Source organism: Drosophila navojoa, chromosome 3 (genome assembly GCF_054131105.1).
Source record: "Drosophila navojoa isolate 15081-1374.11 chromosome 3, UAZ_NAV_1.0, whole genome shotgun sequence".
Classification (NCBI taxonomy): domain Eukaryota; kingdom Metazoa; phylum Arthropoda; class Insecta; order Diptera; family Drosophilidae; genus Drosophila; species Drosophila navojoa.
This window is the reverse complement of record NC_142891.1, coordinates 22,470,297-22,487,003: the sequence shown is the minus strand read 5'-3', so window position 1 is coordinate 22,487,003 and position 16,707 is coordinate 22,470,297. Positions and strand designations below refer to the sequence as shown.

Below are 16,707 nucleotides of genomic sequence, written 5' to 3'. Positions count from 1 at the left end.
ACAATGATTAATTGAGCTGTGCGCTCGCTGTGGCTATTTAAATTCAGATGATATATGAGCATACACTTGCAATCTATACAATTCAGCGAAAACTGATTAAAGCAATTCATATTTATGGCCTGCAAGCCACGTCAACACTTGCCAAAAGGAGTTGAACATCAACAAAAATCTCGCCAGTTAAACAAATAAGCCAAGAGGCAGCGGATCCTCGTTCTGCTTCTTCTTCTTCATGCAAATATTGGCCGAATTGCGCCGCGGGGCCCATTGTCTGGCCGCGTCGTGCAGCGTGCGCATAAATAAAGCCATTACGCACTTCTCTCTTTTCTTTCAAACAAAATCCAGAGCACAGCGCGGCCTGCACAATGCAGTGGCAAATATTTGCATATCAAGGCGCTTCCAGAAACTCGCGAACACAGCAGCAAAAACAAAACCCAGAAAAGAAAAAAAACTGCCCATCGTCTGGGTAAACACAGTAGCTGAAGTCAACTCAAGTCAAGGCACCTCTACCTGAGCAGCACGCACAGGTAAGACGATACGACGCAACGGCGACTCCTGTGCGTCTGGCAGCAGGTAGCCCACAAATTATGTGTTAACAACATTTGCCGACACGCCCACATTGCAGCATATGCAGCGAGCACACTAATTGGAAATTCAGCGCTAATGATAACTGAGTCGCTAAGCCGCTTACGATTGGCCCCAGACCAAGAGACTCGCTTTATTTTTTTTTAGCTCTACTCTGCTCTGCTCTAGTCTGCTCTGCTGTTCAGCCTGTTTAATGGCAGTTGCGAGCTAAGCACCTATTTATGTGGGTTTGTTTGTTTGTGTACATTTACAGCTTGCACATAAGACTGATATAGTAATGCTAGCTCAACTCTTTATGGTCAGATTTGAATATATAATATGAAAAACGTTCAACTTGAATCATAATTACATATCATAAACTAGTCTTAAAGGCTCAGACTATCAGCAGCCACTGTAAATTGAATTGAATTGCTCAAGTTGTTTATGTTTATTAAAAAAAAGAAAAAGATATTGTAATTATTAATAAATCAAGGCTAGTCTAAAAACATTTTGTTTTATTGAAAAACATTTTATGAAGCTAGTTTTATTTATATTGTATTATTATTTTTGTATATTATATAGTTAAATAAAGAAATATATCTTGATTATATAATTTCATAGAGATAAAGGCGAGCAAATTTTCTCATATACACATATAAGCGTTCTTTAATATTATATATATTTATAAATATGTTTAATTATAGTTGCATGGTTTAATATGAGCTAATATAATTTTTGAGCGTAATTTAATATGATTTTATTTAATCACTTATTATTATTATTTATTTTTAAATTTATATAATCGTTTATTATTATTTATTATTTAATGTATATAATCGTAACGATCGTCTGCCCATAATAAATTCACTAAAGGCAATTATGTAAATATTAAAAATTAAAATAAAAAACAATAATTAATAATTTTAAAAAAATTATATCTTTTATTTTCATTTATTTATTTTTATTTTTTATTTATTTATTTTTTTTTTTCAGAAGATATTTTTTGTTTCTATCATTAGTTTCTCTCTTAAAAACTCAAGCTGTCAACAATTTATGAATAATATACAAGATACAACAACAATTTCAATCAGTTTATATATCTAATTGCTTCATTGTTCATTTCCCTTCTCTTTGACTATCGATTTTCCTATAATTTACTCAAATAAATCGTATATTATTTTGCATTTAAGTAAAACAAACTGTTTAGCATAACATTGTGTAATTAGAGGCAGAACAAAGCTCTTTGCTAATTACATTATTTATAATTTGAGCTTCTATTTGTTGGTATGCGAAACAATTTCCATTATAAGCTCATTAACTGACGCCCCCTCGGGTCTTGTGCTCTGTTTGCCTCGCATTCTCTCTCTCGCTCTCTCTCTCTCGTTCATTCTCTTTGTCTGTGTAATCACAATTTGGTTGATCAAAATGTGCCTTTAGCTCCATATCTGAGCGAAGCAATTAAATTGGTATGAAAACTAAGGAACACAGGCAGCCCTCTCGGGCTCCTCCTCGCCGTTTAGCTTGTGCCGCCTCTTAAATGCTTTCCTGGAAGCTGGAAATTAACTTTATTTCTTTTGCACATTCTCTGATCATAATGTCCGAATGCGAACGCCTGCAAGGTGTTGACTAGAGGTAATACCTTAATTAAATTTGCAGACAGTTGCAAAAAAAAACAAAAAACAAAAACAAAGCGAATCTCTTTGCGTGCCTCTAGCAAATTCCATTGAGTTCCATTAGGGCCAAAAGAGCGGCAACAGCAAAACTTGGCCAATAGCTGATTACATTGTTTCAACAATGGAATTAAGTAATTTTTCGGATATGCATTGCGTTTTACATGCAACGCTCAGAGCACCACAAGGGAACATGCATCGATTTGAAAGGCTTCTTCGGAAGAAGCTATAGAAATTTGTTTGTTGTTGTTTGTTGCTATTTACGTCGCTCCGACTTTGTTGCTGAGCTGTTGACTCAAGCGTGAAATGTGCCAAAAAAAAATAAAAGACGGCAAAGCACAGAGAGGGAAACACGACTGACAGATATGCCTTGGGAAAGAAATTTATAGGAATTGTGGATATGCAAAATAAATGAGGAGAAATGTACAAAAATGTAGCTTTAATTGTATACTAAATTTGGGTGGACAAAGAAATGCGTAATATGAAAAAAATTTTATATTGTTATTGAAATATTTTTAAATCAAATGGATTTTATTTTATTTATTTTTTTTTTTTTTTAAATTTCTAACATAAACCTTAAGTTAGTTCCTTTTATATATAATTTCCTTTTTACTTCATATATAAATAATATATATTATTATATGTTATTATAAATTATACGAGTAAAAAGTTCTGTTGTTTCTCTTATGCTTAGTGCTTTCTATAAATATTTGCATCGGCCAAAAAATATCATTTTCAAATATGTGTCAATTTTTGGTGATAAAGAAAACTAAATTAAGCACGTTAAGAATTTCCTAAATAGGGTTATACATTTCTACGTATATTTTTTTTCAGTTAATTTAATTGTTTTATGAGAGGTTTCATTTCATTATGATCATTCCGAGTCAATCATTCGGAGTCACACGCTAATATACCCACATATACAGGGTATACAATTGCAGCTCATATAACTTTTGCCTGTTACATGTCTTGGCAACGCCTTTAAGTACCCCAATCAAGAATTACCCAAATACGACAGGGTATACACAAATGAGAAATAAGTCTGAACTTCGGGGGCTATCCCAAGTGCAGCAATACATGGCAAGAGCAACTGCTGGCAATGTGCCCAAAACAATAACAACAACAACAGCAACAAGAGCAACAACAACAACAGCAACAAGAGCAACAGCTATGACTATGACTGCAACTGTCTGTCTGCCAGTCTACCCCTCTGTCTCTCTCCCTCTCTCTCGCTCTCTCTTCCTCCACATGTCGCCCCTGTATATTGCCCCCGTTGCTCACGCTGCCACCTTTCGCCCTCTGTCGCTGGCAGGCCGCACTTCCGGCGCGTCGCAAAAAGTGCAATGCACTAAAATTGAATTTAAACAAAAAGAAAATGCACAAAGCAAGCAAAAGTAGAACGCAACAGCAGAAAACAAAAATGCGACTAGCCGCGCCTCGCCTCGCCTCAAATCAATACGAATGCGAATGTGAATGCCTTTTGCTCTAGGTATGCCAAGGGGGAGGCGGCGACAGGCTGCATAACAGTTAAAAAGGCCATTCAACTTGCAACACACGCTCGCTCACACCCATATGTGTGGGCATGTTGCATGTGCAGGGGTTGCATTCTCGCCGTGTGCCGCATTGTGCAACTAGCATCAAGGTTAAATATTTGCATTTTTATAGAGCACTTTGTTTGCATTCCATTTGGCTGCGTGTTTATTTGTGATGTAATCCCAACAAAAGCCCAGCGCCGTAATTTAATTGAAAATCGAGGCCGCTTGCAGCAATTAATTGTCGCCATCTACTATATACATACATATATTGAAATGAAAATAATCGTGCGAATTTAAAGTAAAATACCCCAATAAAGTAAAATATCCAGATGAGAGCCCTAAATAAATACACACATAACTGTCGTACAGCCAAGGGGAAATGTTAGCAGCAGCTGGCCCAATTGAAATATTCACATGGATTCATTTTAGATTTTATGAAAATAGTTATTTATTTTTGTAGCTAATTGAGAAAATAGTAAAATTATAAATGTGTAAACAAACAAAAAAAAAAAAAAAAAAAAAAATTAAAAATTAAAAATAAAAAATATTAAATATGGAAAAAAAAAAAAAAGTTTAAAAGTTTAATATTAAATCTTTAAGAAATATTAACAAACATTTTTTATTAAATAAAAATATATAAAAAAGTATAAGTGGAATTAAGAATAACTATTTAAATATTTCTAAAAACTTTTCCAGTTTTTATACTTATTTATTTATTTTTATTTTTTAATTTTATATATTTTAATACATTAAAGAGTATTATTGTAAGCAGAAAATTTTAGTATTAAGACAATGCATATATATTTTAATTTTAACATATTCCTATCGAGTCTTAGTTTAAATTCCTTGCCATGCTAAACATATAGACTAAATTTTCTGCATAACTATGTATATGAGACATCAATTACAAAATGCTTTCAAGCACTAATTTAGTTCATATTCGTTTCATTTCTTTTTTAAGCCCCGTCTGCCGCAGTTTATAATATAGATAAATGGACTTCTCTTCCTTAAGCACTTGCGCTACGCCCCACTAAAAAATCTCTTCCTGTTCTAAGTAGTACATTTATCCTGAGCTTTTCACACACACACACACTCACACATTGACACTCTGCTCGCTGCACTCTGCACCAACATTTTGCCGTTGTCCTTTGGCAATTCCATTGATTATCTGCAGTGCTGCTGCTCGTAGCCAACTTTTGCCCAACTCTTTCTCCCTTACCTCTCTCTCTCTCTCACTCTTCCACTCACTCTGTCAACCCTCCTTCTCTTTCTGTTTTGTTCACGTATTTATGCGCAGTCACGCTGTTGCTGTCATTTCTTTGTTGTTGCGGCTGTTCTGAATGAATTTTACATTTTTATAGCACCCGGAGTTCAGTCTTTTTTTTTTTTTTTTGCCGGCTGTACGCTACCCTAGGGATGTCAGTGTGTGTGTGCGTGTGTGGCAACCACTCATAATTTTTTTTTTTTTTAATTTCCTTCTCTTTCAGATTTGTCACAAGTATTGCCGCACACACTCAGGTTGCTATTTGTCGTCGCCAGGCTCCTGCCTGGTGCTACCCCCGCTCTATCACCCGCTACCCCACTCCAACCCTCTTTCTCTCTCTCTATTGCCACCCTGCTGTAGAGTACAATAAAAAGGATGCGACGCGCGAGCGCACATAAATATCACATGTGAATTGTGCTGCCAGGCAAAAGGAAGCTGAGTTAGACAGACAGACAGACACACACACACATATATATATTTATCTATATAGGCGGCACATCCTCTAATACAACCGCAGAGCCGGCAAAGAGGGCAATCACCCGGTTCAAAGTCTCTTTGCCTTTGGGCAAACTATGATTTTTGCTTGGGGTTGCAATTTCTATTGATTTTCATTTGATTTTTTTCGCTTCGTTCGGTTTGTCTTCCTCGTCTTGTGTAGCGCAGTGTTAATTCTCGCCTCTCTTTGTCTTCTTGGCTAAACTTTGGCGACCCGCAGCTTTCATTTAGCGCCCAGCTGCAACTGCTGCCAATTTGTTGCAAGTGCCACTTGATGAATAAATAAACTCCAAGTCCAACTGCGGCTGCTGCTGATGCGGCTGCTGTTGATGCATATTTTCCATTTGACACAATATGCAGATTAGCTGCTAATGCCGGCTGCCATCTCAAGCTGCCGCATGCTGCAGCCACTTAAGTTTGATTGATTGCCCACTGGCTGCGCCCTGACCAGAGCCCAACGCATTCACTGCACTCAACATTCGAGACGAACAAAGAGCCCAAGCTTTATATAGTACATAAAGCTTCGAAATTTATGAAAGAGACTTTAATTAATAAGACTTTGCGCCAGGCACGTTATAAATTTCGTATAATAAGACAAAGACTCGAACCAGAAATGCTTTGCAGAGCTCTGCTAGTTGTGCAACAATTTGATGTAAGGAAAGGAAATTTTAAAAATAATTTTTAAAAATAAAAGTTTAATTAATAAAGCAAAAAATCTTAAATATATATATGTATACATATAATATATTTTTTTAATATTCTGTATCAAAGAAATAAAGAACATAGAATAAATAAATCGATTAATTTTTGGGCTATGTTCAGCTTCGAATCGAGGCGACGACGATAGATAAAAGATTTGGAATCCTAAGTTAATTTTCTTTATTATATGTGATAAGCTGTGCTCTTCGTTCTTTATGTTAGTCGTAAATGAGATATGAAGGGTTAAAAAGGTAAAAGATCTGGGAGCAATTGGAACGAGTAACGAGAATCAGTAGCAGCAGTTGGAGTTATGTTATTAACATAATGCTGTTAATAGCATAGCATGGCGTTGTGGAAAACAATGACTCTTAATGAAAGCTGGTATATATGTATATACATTTGGGTCTATATTATTTTTTATAGCAATATCAGGTATATATATTTGCTAGAATTCTGATAGAAAATTATTTCAAATAAAGTTGTGAACAATCTATTGTTATACTTATGATGCAAAAAAGAATGTAGTCTCCACATAAGACATATAACCATACATTAGCAGCTATAATCACACATATAAAACTATTTTTTCATAGAATCATTGATGCTAAAATGGATTTATCTATTATGTTAGGCCCTAAAGCCAACCGCATGTCATCAAATTTTTGTCGAGCATTTTAAAATCATCTCTTGAGCGTTGCAAATTGCGTGCGGGTCTTGCGTTTAATTGCTGTTGCGAGCTAATAAATTTTAATTGTCGTCAATTAGCAACGGAATGCAGCGGAAAATGCATTAAAAAAAATGCAGAGTAAAAAATAAATGTAGGCAGGGCAATGCAAATTGGGGGTGTTTGACTCTAAATGAGGCCTTCGCTTGCATTTGAAGCGGATGTTGGCAATGCAAATGTTATGAAATTCCATTAGACAACAAAACATGGAAGAAAACCAAGCAAATTTATTGCATATTTTCGAAATAAGCAAATGGCCAGAGGATTGAGAGGAGATATGCCAAAGCGACACATTTCCAAGATGTTGAGCTGCTGAGATGAGAACCGAAAAACTGGAAACTGCAAACTGCGAGTTGGGAACATGCGGCTCACATATGTGGACAGCGCAGCGGTCGAGACGAATGCATTAAGTTGAAATTTCATTCATAAAGACTTTTATTTTATTGCGCCAGCCTCAAAGAGGCGACCACAAGGCGCACAGAAGGCGTGCAGGCCAAACAAAAACAACACCAAAAAGAAAGAAGACGAGCAAGAGAGAACGAGAGAGAGAGAGAGACGTATGGACAGCAGGCAAACAAAGATTTATTGGCATTAAATATGGACAACTCAGGCCTTTGGAATAACCAAGCGAAATACCGAAACAGACGAATGTCAAACAGCACATAAAATTAAAAATGCTAAAGCGTAAATAAATATGTATGAAGATGCTGTGGATATGGCAGGAATTTTTGGAAGAAATTTCTGAACTATAAAAGATTTTAGTTTCTTTTTTTACAATTTCAACAATAGTGTGACTTTATGGGGCAATAATACGATGGAAGATGAGGGAAGAGATATGAGGTTGAAAGCTCAAAATACATAAATAAATAAAAACTACATAAAATAATAATAAATAAATAAAGTAAATTATAATAATATATATGTCATATACTCTTATTTATCGAATTGAAAAATATTTTTGTGTATTTTTAATACCCAACTTATTATTTAATTTTTCACATCATTTTTTTTTCCTTTTCATAAGATTTTAGAGATTTAAAAACATGAATTGTTTTCTATTTTTGGCACAGTTTTGTTGTCTTTGTTAATTAAATTTTTATACATTAAAGAAAAAAAAATTGTTTAAAATTTTTTTTATTTATAAATACTTTTTCTATTTTTCTGTATCGTAAATATGTAAGTAATTCTTTTTTAATATTTAAGAGGATAGATATGCATACATTTCTCTTTGATCAAGCTAAAATATGATTCCAATGTATGCATATAAAAGTATAATCAAAAATAAATATTGAATTTGTGGGCTAAAATAAATATTTATATCATAATTCGATAACGTTGATATACAATTTTATACCTTAATATTATATGTGATTATTTAACTATACCTTATAACTTTTGATATGCTTTTGTACATTCTCAGCAATAACAGAAATTGGCTTTTAAAGATTTTGCTCACACGAATTGTGAACGTAATGCAAATTTCTGCGTGACGCATCTTGAAAATTCTTCTGCTAGGTCGCACACCAAATTAAATTATACTTTATAGATATAGATATTGTTATTGTTGTTGTTGTTGTCTTTGCAAATGTAAACAATAAGGAAAATTACATTCGCTATAAAAACAATTCCAGCATAACGAATGCCCGAGACGTGCCGCAGCTAAACTTTGGGTGAGGGTTCAAACAAATTGCATTTGCGGCTTGACTTGTCGCTTGAGTGGAAAATTGCGTATCACATAACTGAATTTGATATAGACAATTAGAGAAGGAAAGAGATGGAGATAGACAGAAGATGGCGAATGGCATAAAAAATTAACTGCATATTATTATGCGGCATGAATGATAATTATTATGGCTGCGAGGCTGCGGCACCCAGAAGGAAATCGAGCATCGTCCATAGACCTGATCTCCCTGGCAGTCCAAGCATATTTTGCATACAACAAAAAGGTTCGTTTCGTTATTGTTTATTTACTTTTTGCTTTCAATTTGACCGCAGCGGCAGAGCCAGAGCCAGCGGCAAAGCCAATCAATAGTTATGACCCAATATTTCACGTGTTTCTTTCACATTTTTTCTTTCATTCTTTTTATATAATTTTTTTTTCTGTTGTCGTTTCTTTCGCGCCGCAGTTGAATGAATTTTTTTTTTTTTTTTTCGCTGCAACGTCCAGTTCCGACCGCAATAAGTCAAATACGAGGCCGGCGAGTTTTATTATGTCGAACTCCAACCGCAGCGCAGAGACCTCTTCGAAAGAACTTGGAGCATGGCAATGCAGCAGATAAGTCAATTATATTGACTTGGCCAAGAATAAGCAAAGCTTTGAGGTGGCAAGAAGTCTTAGCCTGAGCTATTGTTGTTGCTGCTGTTGTTGTTGTTGCTTTTGCTGTTGACTGTCTTAAAGGTTCCCACACCGTTGAAAGCCCTTAGCGGTTAGCTGGATGTGGACCAAGGCGATAACATCAACACAGCTGCCAATGGCTGTCAATGGTATGAAACGGAGCACAGTGGAGCCAAAGTTGCTGCCGAGGGCGTCAAACAGGTTTTGTGATGCATATAAATAGTAGTTATTACGGGTCTTTGATAGATTGCAAACATTTATAGCGTATACTTATATAGGAATTGACGGCATGAGCTCCTAATATTATTAAATAAGTCTCAAATGTTGCATATATTTAAAAGTTCTTTGTTATGAAGATATCAAACAATATTAGAACTGTCAAACTTTGACTTGAGATATGAAATATGTAAACAATGCTGCTTTAATTTAAATTTTTTTTTTCTCTATCTCTCTCTCTTTTTCTCTCATTCATTCTGGAGTTGCTAAAGCTTGTACTTCATTGACCTTACTAACAATAAATATTATTATGCATTAAATGGAAATATTGCTTTAATTAAGAATTAATTTATGCAGTGCCTTTTCCACTCACTTGTTTTTTTGCTTTAAATTATATTTCTCCTCGAAATCTATTTAGATAAAATTCATGTGAAAAGTAAAACATAAAAACTTAAATTATATTTGGCTAGTAATTAATTTTATGTTTTTGCCAATTAATAATTATTGATGCTGTTTTTCTCATTTATAATATTTGGCTAATAATTATATTTTATTTATTTTCATTGTTTTTGCTAATTATTAAATTGTATTATACTCATTATTATTGAATATGAATTAAAATTAAATTATTATTCAATATTTATTAATTATTAATCTCAATAATACCTGCTATTTATAGAAAATAAATAATTAAATTATAATTACAATATTTTTAACTAATTTATTAAGATTGATTGCTTAAAGAAATAATTGTGTAAATATTTTGTTTATTTATTAATATTACTAGATTTCTTAAACTATCTTTAATACTTTTGAATATATTTAATGATTTTCAGTCTTTGACAGTCATTCCCTTGTAGATTTCTTGTACCAATTATTTCAAATTAATGAACTTTCCATAGCTATCAATCCTGTACCACTGTGCATAGTGCTCTGCCACACTTTGCTCATGCTCCGCCGTCTGCTGGCCAGACGCGGCTTTATTATTTTCTGACTGGCACGTAGATTTATGTATATATTAATTTTATTTCTTTATTTTTTTATTTCGTAACCTAAAGCATCTTCGTCTTGTCTTTCGCTTTTTTCACTTTTTCTTAGTTTTCTTTAGTTTGCTGTTGCTTCAAAGTGTAGACGCAATTTACTGATTACATTATTGCTGGCAAATTGCTAGATTAAAGTTGTTGTTGTTGTTGCTGCTGTTATTATTGACTTTTGAATTATAGTTATTAAATTTTGTTGTATACGATTTTTCAATCAAACAGTTTTTTTTTTTTTTTTTTTTTTTTGACATACAATTTGAAAATAATAGCTGATAATTTGTAAATAATTTATTATTTTTACAAACAGAAAACGTTTAAATGCAATTGATTTCTACTAATTCGCTAGCCGCGCAGCCAACTCTCTCTTTTCTGCCCAGTCTCACCCAATTTCTCACCCTCTCTCTCTCTCTCTCTCTCTCTGTCTCTTTCAAACCACACAAATGTAGCGACAAAAGCAAACAAGAAAGCAAATAACAGAAAACCGGCAAGAAAAGCTAAGCTAAAGCAAAAATGTCAAAGAACAAGTGCAGCACATGGCAGCAACGACATAGAGAGAGAATCTGCAAAGCCAACGCTACGCTACGCTCTCTCTCTTTCGCTTTCGCTTCTCTGCGCAAAAAGCACCCCAACAAAAAAAAAGCACACACACACACACCCACCCACACATCTATAGCACGTAGTAGTCGTAGAAATTTTGCAGACAGTGCTGCCAATTCCTGTGCATAGTACGCATACTACAAGCGGAGTATTTCCCCTGGCTGATAAGCGCGGCAGCCGGGTCCGTCCAGTGCCAGCAGGAGGAGCGAGGGGAGCAGGGGGCGTGGAAGGACTGGGCGGCCGCACATAATTGTAGTGGGGCGGCATCGATCGATTTTTCATGCCTCCTGCCGAAAAGGGGAGCAGACCAAAAATTGCTGCATACGCACTGGAGCCAAAGAGAAGGAGAGCTAGAGAGAGAGAGAGAGAAAAAGAGCAGCGAGCTCCAAAGCGCTCTCTGTGTATGTGTGTGTGTGTGACGTGTGTGTGTATATGTCTAAGGTGTGTTAACCTCAACTGTGCGCACAGACACACACACAGACACACACACACACACACACACACACACACACATAATAAAACAGCGCATTAAAAGTTGGTAGAATTTTTTTCTAAGTTTTTTACACACTTCCTACAGGTAAAATAAATATTTAATATTTTTTTTAAATTCAATAAAGCAAAAATAATTAAAACTTAACTGTATTTCAGTCTAATTTCATTTGAATTTATTTTAAAATTTACAAAATAAATTTACAGTTGAAATTTTGTCTCCAGCGCATGGCGCGCTTTACGAAATTTCTATAAATTTCTCGATTTTATAAAATTAAATATTTTTTATTTTAAAAATGCGTTTGTTTTCATTGCTTACGTTTTGTTTTGAGTCCGTAGTTTTTGCCGAAATGCCAAACAACAGCTACTAATCCAAAAATTATTGATTTTCTTTGCTTTCTTTGCTATTTGATTTTAGCTGCTTTTCAGTGTGCGGCGAAGTTTTTCCGTTCGCTTTGTTTAGTTTTGCAATCACTGCTAAACACAAATGGCTGGCACCATTGCTGCCTCTTTTATTATGCACAATATACGACACAAATTTGTATATGCATATACACACACTCGCGCATATATATATTTATGTATATATATGATAATTTCTATTTATGATTTTGCCAACGGTGTTTTGGTATTACGATTTCCTGCAGTTGGGGAATGGATTTACTTTTGTGATAGGAATTATTTTGGCATTTTGTTTAACAATTTTTCACTGTGCCCATTTTCACGCACGCACACGCACACACATGCACACACTCGCGCGGAACGCGACGCGACGTACACACTCTCACACACGTACACGCGTATCAAAGTTTTGCCTATGTACTATGTGGGGCGGCGACAATAAAGGACCGGGTCGGTGTGTGTCTGAATATCCCTTGCATTCAGTCGGTGCGCGCTAATGCTCAGCTCTAAGAGCCAAAACGTTCAACAAACAATATATATATATACATATATATGTATGGATTTATATACATATATATATATTTCTTGACTATCCGCAACCGTTGTCCTGTCACGAGCAACTCAATCGACACAATGAGCGGCGAGCAGTCTGGAAAAGTCCTCAGAGCCGATGAAAATGTGAAAAGCACGGCCTAGGCTCGACCGAAAATTTCCCACCACCAAAAACTCGACATATTGTGTGTGGCTCTCTGTGCAGCGAGAACGTATTGGAATACTGAGAGAGAAACAGAAAAAGAGAGAGGGCGAGCGAGAGACTAGACTCTCTGTGTGCTACACACAGAGAGAGAGAGAGAGCTAGACATGCATAGAGAGTCAGTGAGAGAGACGACGCAAGTGAGAGTGAGTGAGAGCGAGGCTCATCATCTGTTTGGACATCCTCACATCCTGCTGTTATTCACAGTTAGGTCTGATGCCAACCGCAGATGAAACTTCCTGACTTCCTACATTTCGTTTATACCACTTAGACTACTCCCAGCTTTGGCCTATAGAAAATATTTTGGTCTTCTTCTTGTTGCTGTCGTTTATCATTATTTGTGTAATATCCTGTATTTTCATGAGTTTCCGCTAGGTTCTCACTTCAAATGCAATTTATATTTTCTTACTTTTTAGTTACTTGCGTCAAGCTAGTGTTGGGAAGCTGTTTTTCATAGCTTTGAATGGGACTCAGCTGGAATTTTGTACGCTCAGCAATTAGTAAAGAAATATAGCTTAGGGTGTCGAGGTCTTAAAGGTAAACAAAGTTTTGTCAAGTGAATGAAGTATTGAAAAAAAAAATAGCAATATAAAATGTATAATATATCAGAATATTCAATATCGGAAAATATTTTAATATATCTTCAATATATTGTCATTTAAATATTAAAATATTTCTATAATTGTGTAAATTAAACCCAAGCTAAAAACTAAAAAAAAAAAAAAAAAAAAAAAAAAAAACATTTTTTTGTAAAGAAGGTATAATTAAGTGATATATTAATTTAAAAAAAAAATAATAATTAATTAAATTAATACAACAAAAATAATGAAATAATGTTAAAAAAATAAAAAAATACATGTATCTAAAAAATTTAAAAATAAATATATATACATATATAGAAAAAATATGAGGTCAGGCTTTATTTCTTTTCTAATCTAAAATTTCCCTACTACCATAAAAATATATTTCTAAGCCATAGAATTTTAATTTTTACTCAGGTCTTTCCATTATGCCATAATTCTACTTGCCATAAATTGAGGCATGCCATAAGCCCTCTAAACTTAATCAGCAATTCCTTCAGCCAACGAAACTATAATCCTTTATAACGTTCTCATAAAACTCTTTTGCTCTGTACCCAACTTTCGTCAACTTAACTGTAATTCATCTATAAGTATCCTATATATATATATATAGCTCACTAACTAGCATATCTAACTGTTTCACACAGAGAGTAAACCACACCCCGGTCCGGTTAGAAAGCATCTGTCAAAAGCGCAGTCGAAGCTCTGCTCGTAAATACTGATTTGCATGAATGCAAAAACATAAAATGAAATTTGCATTTGACTGCACACACACACACCGAGGAGGAGCTGCAGCGCCAGGCAAAGCGGAGCTAAAAATTATAATTCGCCACAATATTATATGAAGCATATACATCTACAGTGCAGTGGAGTGCCATGTGCAGTTATTCAAAGAGTTCGGGCGAGGAGCGCTGGCGGGGCGGGGTGGGGTGGGTTGGACTCGGCTGGGGCCATGAGCGACAGTTATGCACACAATAAACGCTCGCATAAAGTCGGTAAATTTAGCATGAAATCAACGCGTGGGCAAAACAAAAAAAAAAAAATAAATAAATGAAGAAATATATATGAAACTGAAGTAAAAATAAAAAAAAAATAAAAAAAAAATGACGCCTCAGGAAGTTGGCCCTGCTGCCAGGCAATGGCAAAGCCAAAGGGAAGGAAGCACACAAAATGCGCGCCATATGATGAAGTAAACACACACACACACCGCTACACCCTCACACACACACTCAACCAAGTTAGCCGAAGAAACGACACCAAAAAAATTGTAACCCGCGAGAAAAAAAGAAAAACCGCTGGCAGCGAAATGGGAACACGCCAAGTGGGAAATGCACACACACACACACACAGAGTCCTGGAGTCTGCAACACACACACACACACACGCGTAGACGATGTACCGTTACCGTCAAAGAAACCCGTCGCACGTTTTCCAATCAGACGAGACGAGAAAAACACACGCAACGCACCGCACGCGACGCCAGCAAACGGAATTCTGAGTGGAACTTGTCGCTGCTCGCTGGCAAGGAGCGCAGGCGGAACGTTTTGGGAAAGTGGAACACAAAGACAGAGAAACATGCGGCGCTCCGCAAACAGGGTGCACAGGCCATGTGCGTGTGTGTGTGTGTGTGTGTTACCCACGAATGCCTGTAATTAAGCGCCAGCTATGCGTAAGTTTTGGCAATACTTGAGCGGTGATAAGGCAAGAAGAGGAGGGTGACACCTAGGGGTTGGGGTTGGTACGGCTGGTTGGTTGTCGGCTTAGTCTCTGTGTGTTTCGGGTTAAGGTTGTTTTAATTTCAAATTTAAAAGGAACGCAATTAATTAACCCAAAGCTGTGGAGTTAAAATGTGCACCTAAGTAAAAGTAGCTAAACAGTTGAAACTGAAGCAGGGGGAAAGGGGGGGGTTTGTGCGCTGTTGACAGTTAAGCAGCTGGCAAAAGTTTAGCAGCTAACGGACAGGTACACGAATTGCCAGTTAAATCGCGCGATTAGCCGAAATGCAAATAGAATTGAGCCATGACTCAAAGCCAGAAAAGGTCAGATGAATCAAATAGTTCAATTTGTGTCAGCTGGCAATGAATTAACACGATATTAATATTAATTAATATAAATATTAATTTTTATCTATCAAGTGTGAAAGACAAAGTTAAATGAAATTGCTAAGAAAATAAACATGAATTTAGTTAAAAAAAAAAAAAAAAAAAAAAAAAAAAAACCAGAAATGTTTGTTTAAATGGTTTACTTTAAAATAAAAAAAAAAATTAAAATTAATATTAAAACATATATTATTTATTAATATTTTTAAATTTAATAATCAATAAAAAGTACTAATTAAACATTTCGTGCTATTAATTAAAATTTTTCCATCTATCTATTCATGTTTATAAAAATATGTATATAAGCAAAAGAAATGATAAAGTCAACTTTATTGAGATAGAATAATTTAATTTATTTATTTTTTAATTGTGCATATAAAATAAATCTATAATTAAAAATTCTATATACATTTCTTTATTTATTTATTATTATTATTATTTATTTTTTTTTCATTTATTTATTTTGCACTTATTCATTATTGCAGTTCATTGTCTTCCCCTTAAACTTGTTAATGCGCTAACAATTTATGCTATTAGCTTTAAGTATCGACCGAATTGTGACCTAGTCATATATTAAATAAACTTTCAGGGAATGCCAAGTTCCTAATTTCTGGCTGGAAGCAACCCTCATGAGCTGACCTTATTTATATCAATTCTCCATAGAAATATATTGATACGCTTTGAAGTGGCGCTCCCACGCTCTCTGCCCGATAGTTTCTCATAGGTAACAGAAGGTGACGATATGTGCACATAAATTAATGTCAATTCAAAATAGCTAGGCTATCGAGTGTCAAGAGAGTGCGCTATATCGACAGCACAGCAGGAAGGCAGACGGGCAGGAGGGCGGCAGGTCCTGCAACAAATTGAGGCGCGAGCGTTGACTAATGAACTGCTGACAAATGAAAATGTCACAACAGAGCGACAAATGAAGCGTATTAAATGAAAATGTTGCGCTCAAATTATTGTGACATCGAAATGCACTAAAAAAATCAAGCTATAAAATGAAGAAGAAAAAAATTGTACCGAAGAGATTCAAGTAAAGACTCTGAAATACCCTGTAGGCAATGAAACAGCTAGTAAATAATTAAGAAGCACAACATATTTGAAACTAAATTTAAAGTACTGGCAAACAGAGCTATATCGACTTAGCAATACCCGGTATGAAAATAAATTAAATTAAATTAAATATATATAATGGATATGAATTGAATTAGCGAACAATATCTTTTATATCTTAGGTGTCTAA

At 35.1% G+C, this 16,707-nt stretch overlaps 1 protein-coding gene across 9 annotated transcripts in view; it reads right to left on the bottom strand.

The window, feature by feature from the left end:
* Nucleotides 1-14,857, bottom strand: part of CadN (neural cadherin) — a 153,989-nt gene extending 139,132 nt beyond the window's left edge. For 5 of the 9 annotated variants that reach the window (XR_016196537.1, XM_089258178.1, XM_089258180.1 and 2 more), the window contains exon 1: nt 11,945-12,670. The gene's annotated coding sequence lies outside the window, so the exon portion shown is untranslated. Of the gene's footprint in view, nt 1-11,944; nt 12,671-14,767 lie in introns of those variants that run through there. The other 4 variants (XM_089258174.1, XM_089258176.1, XM_089258175.1 and 1 more) reach the window with 2 other exon arrangements.
* Nucleotides 14,858-16,707: the final 1,850 nt, after the last annotated feature.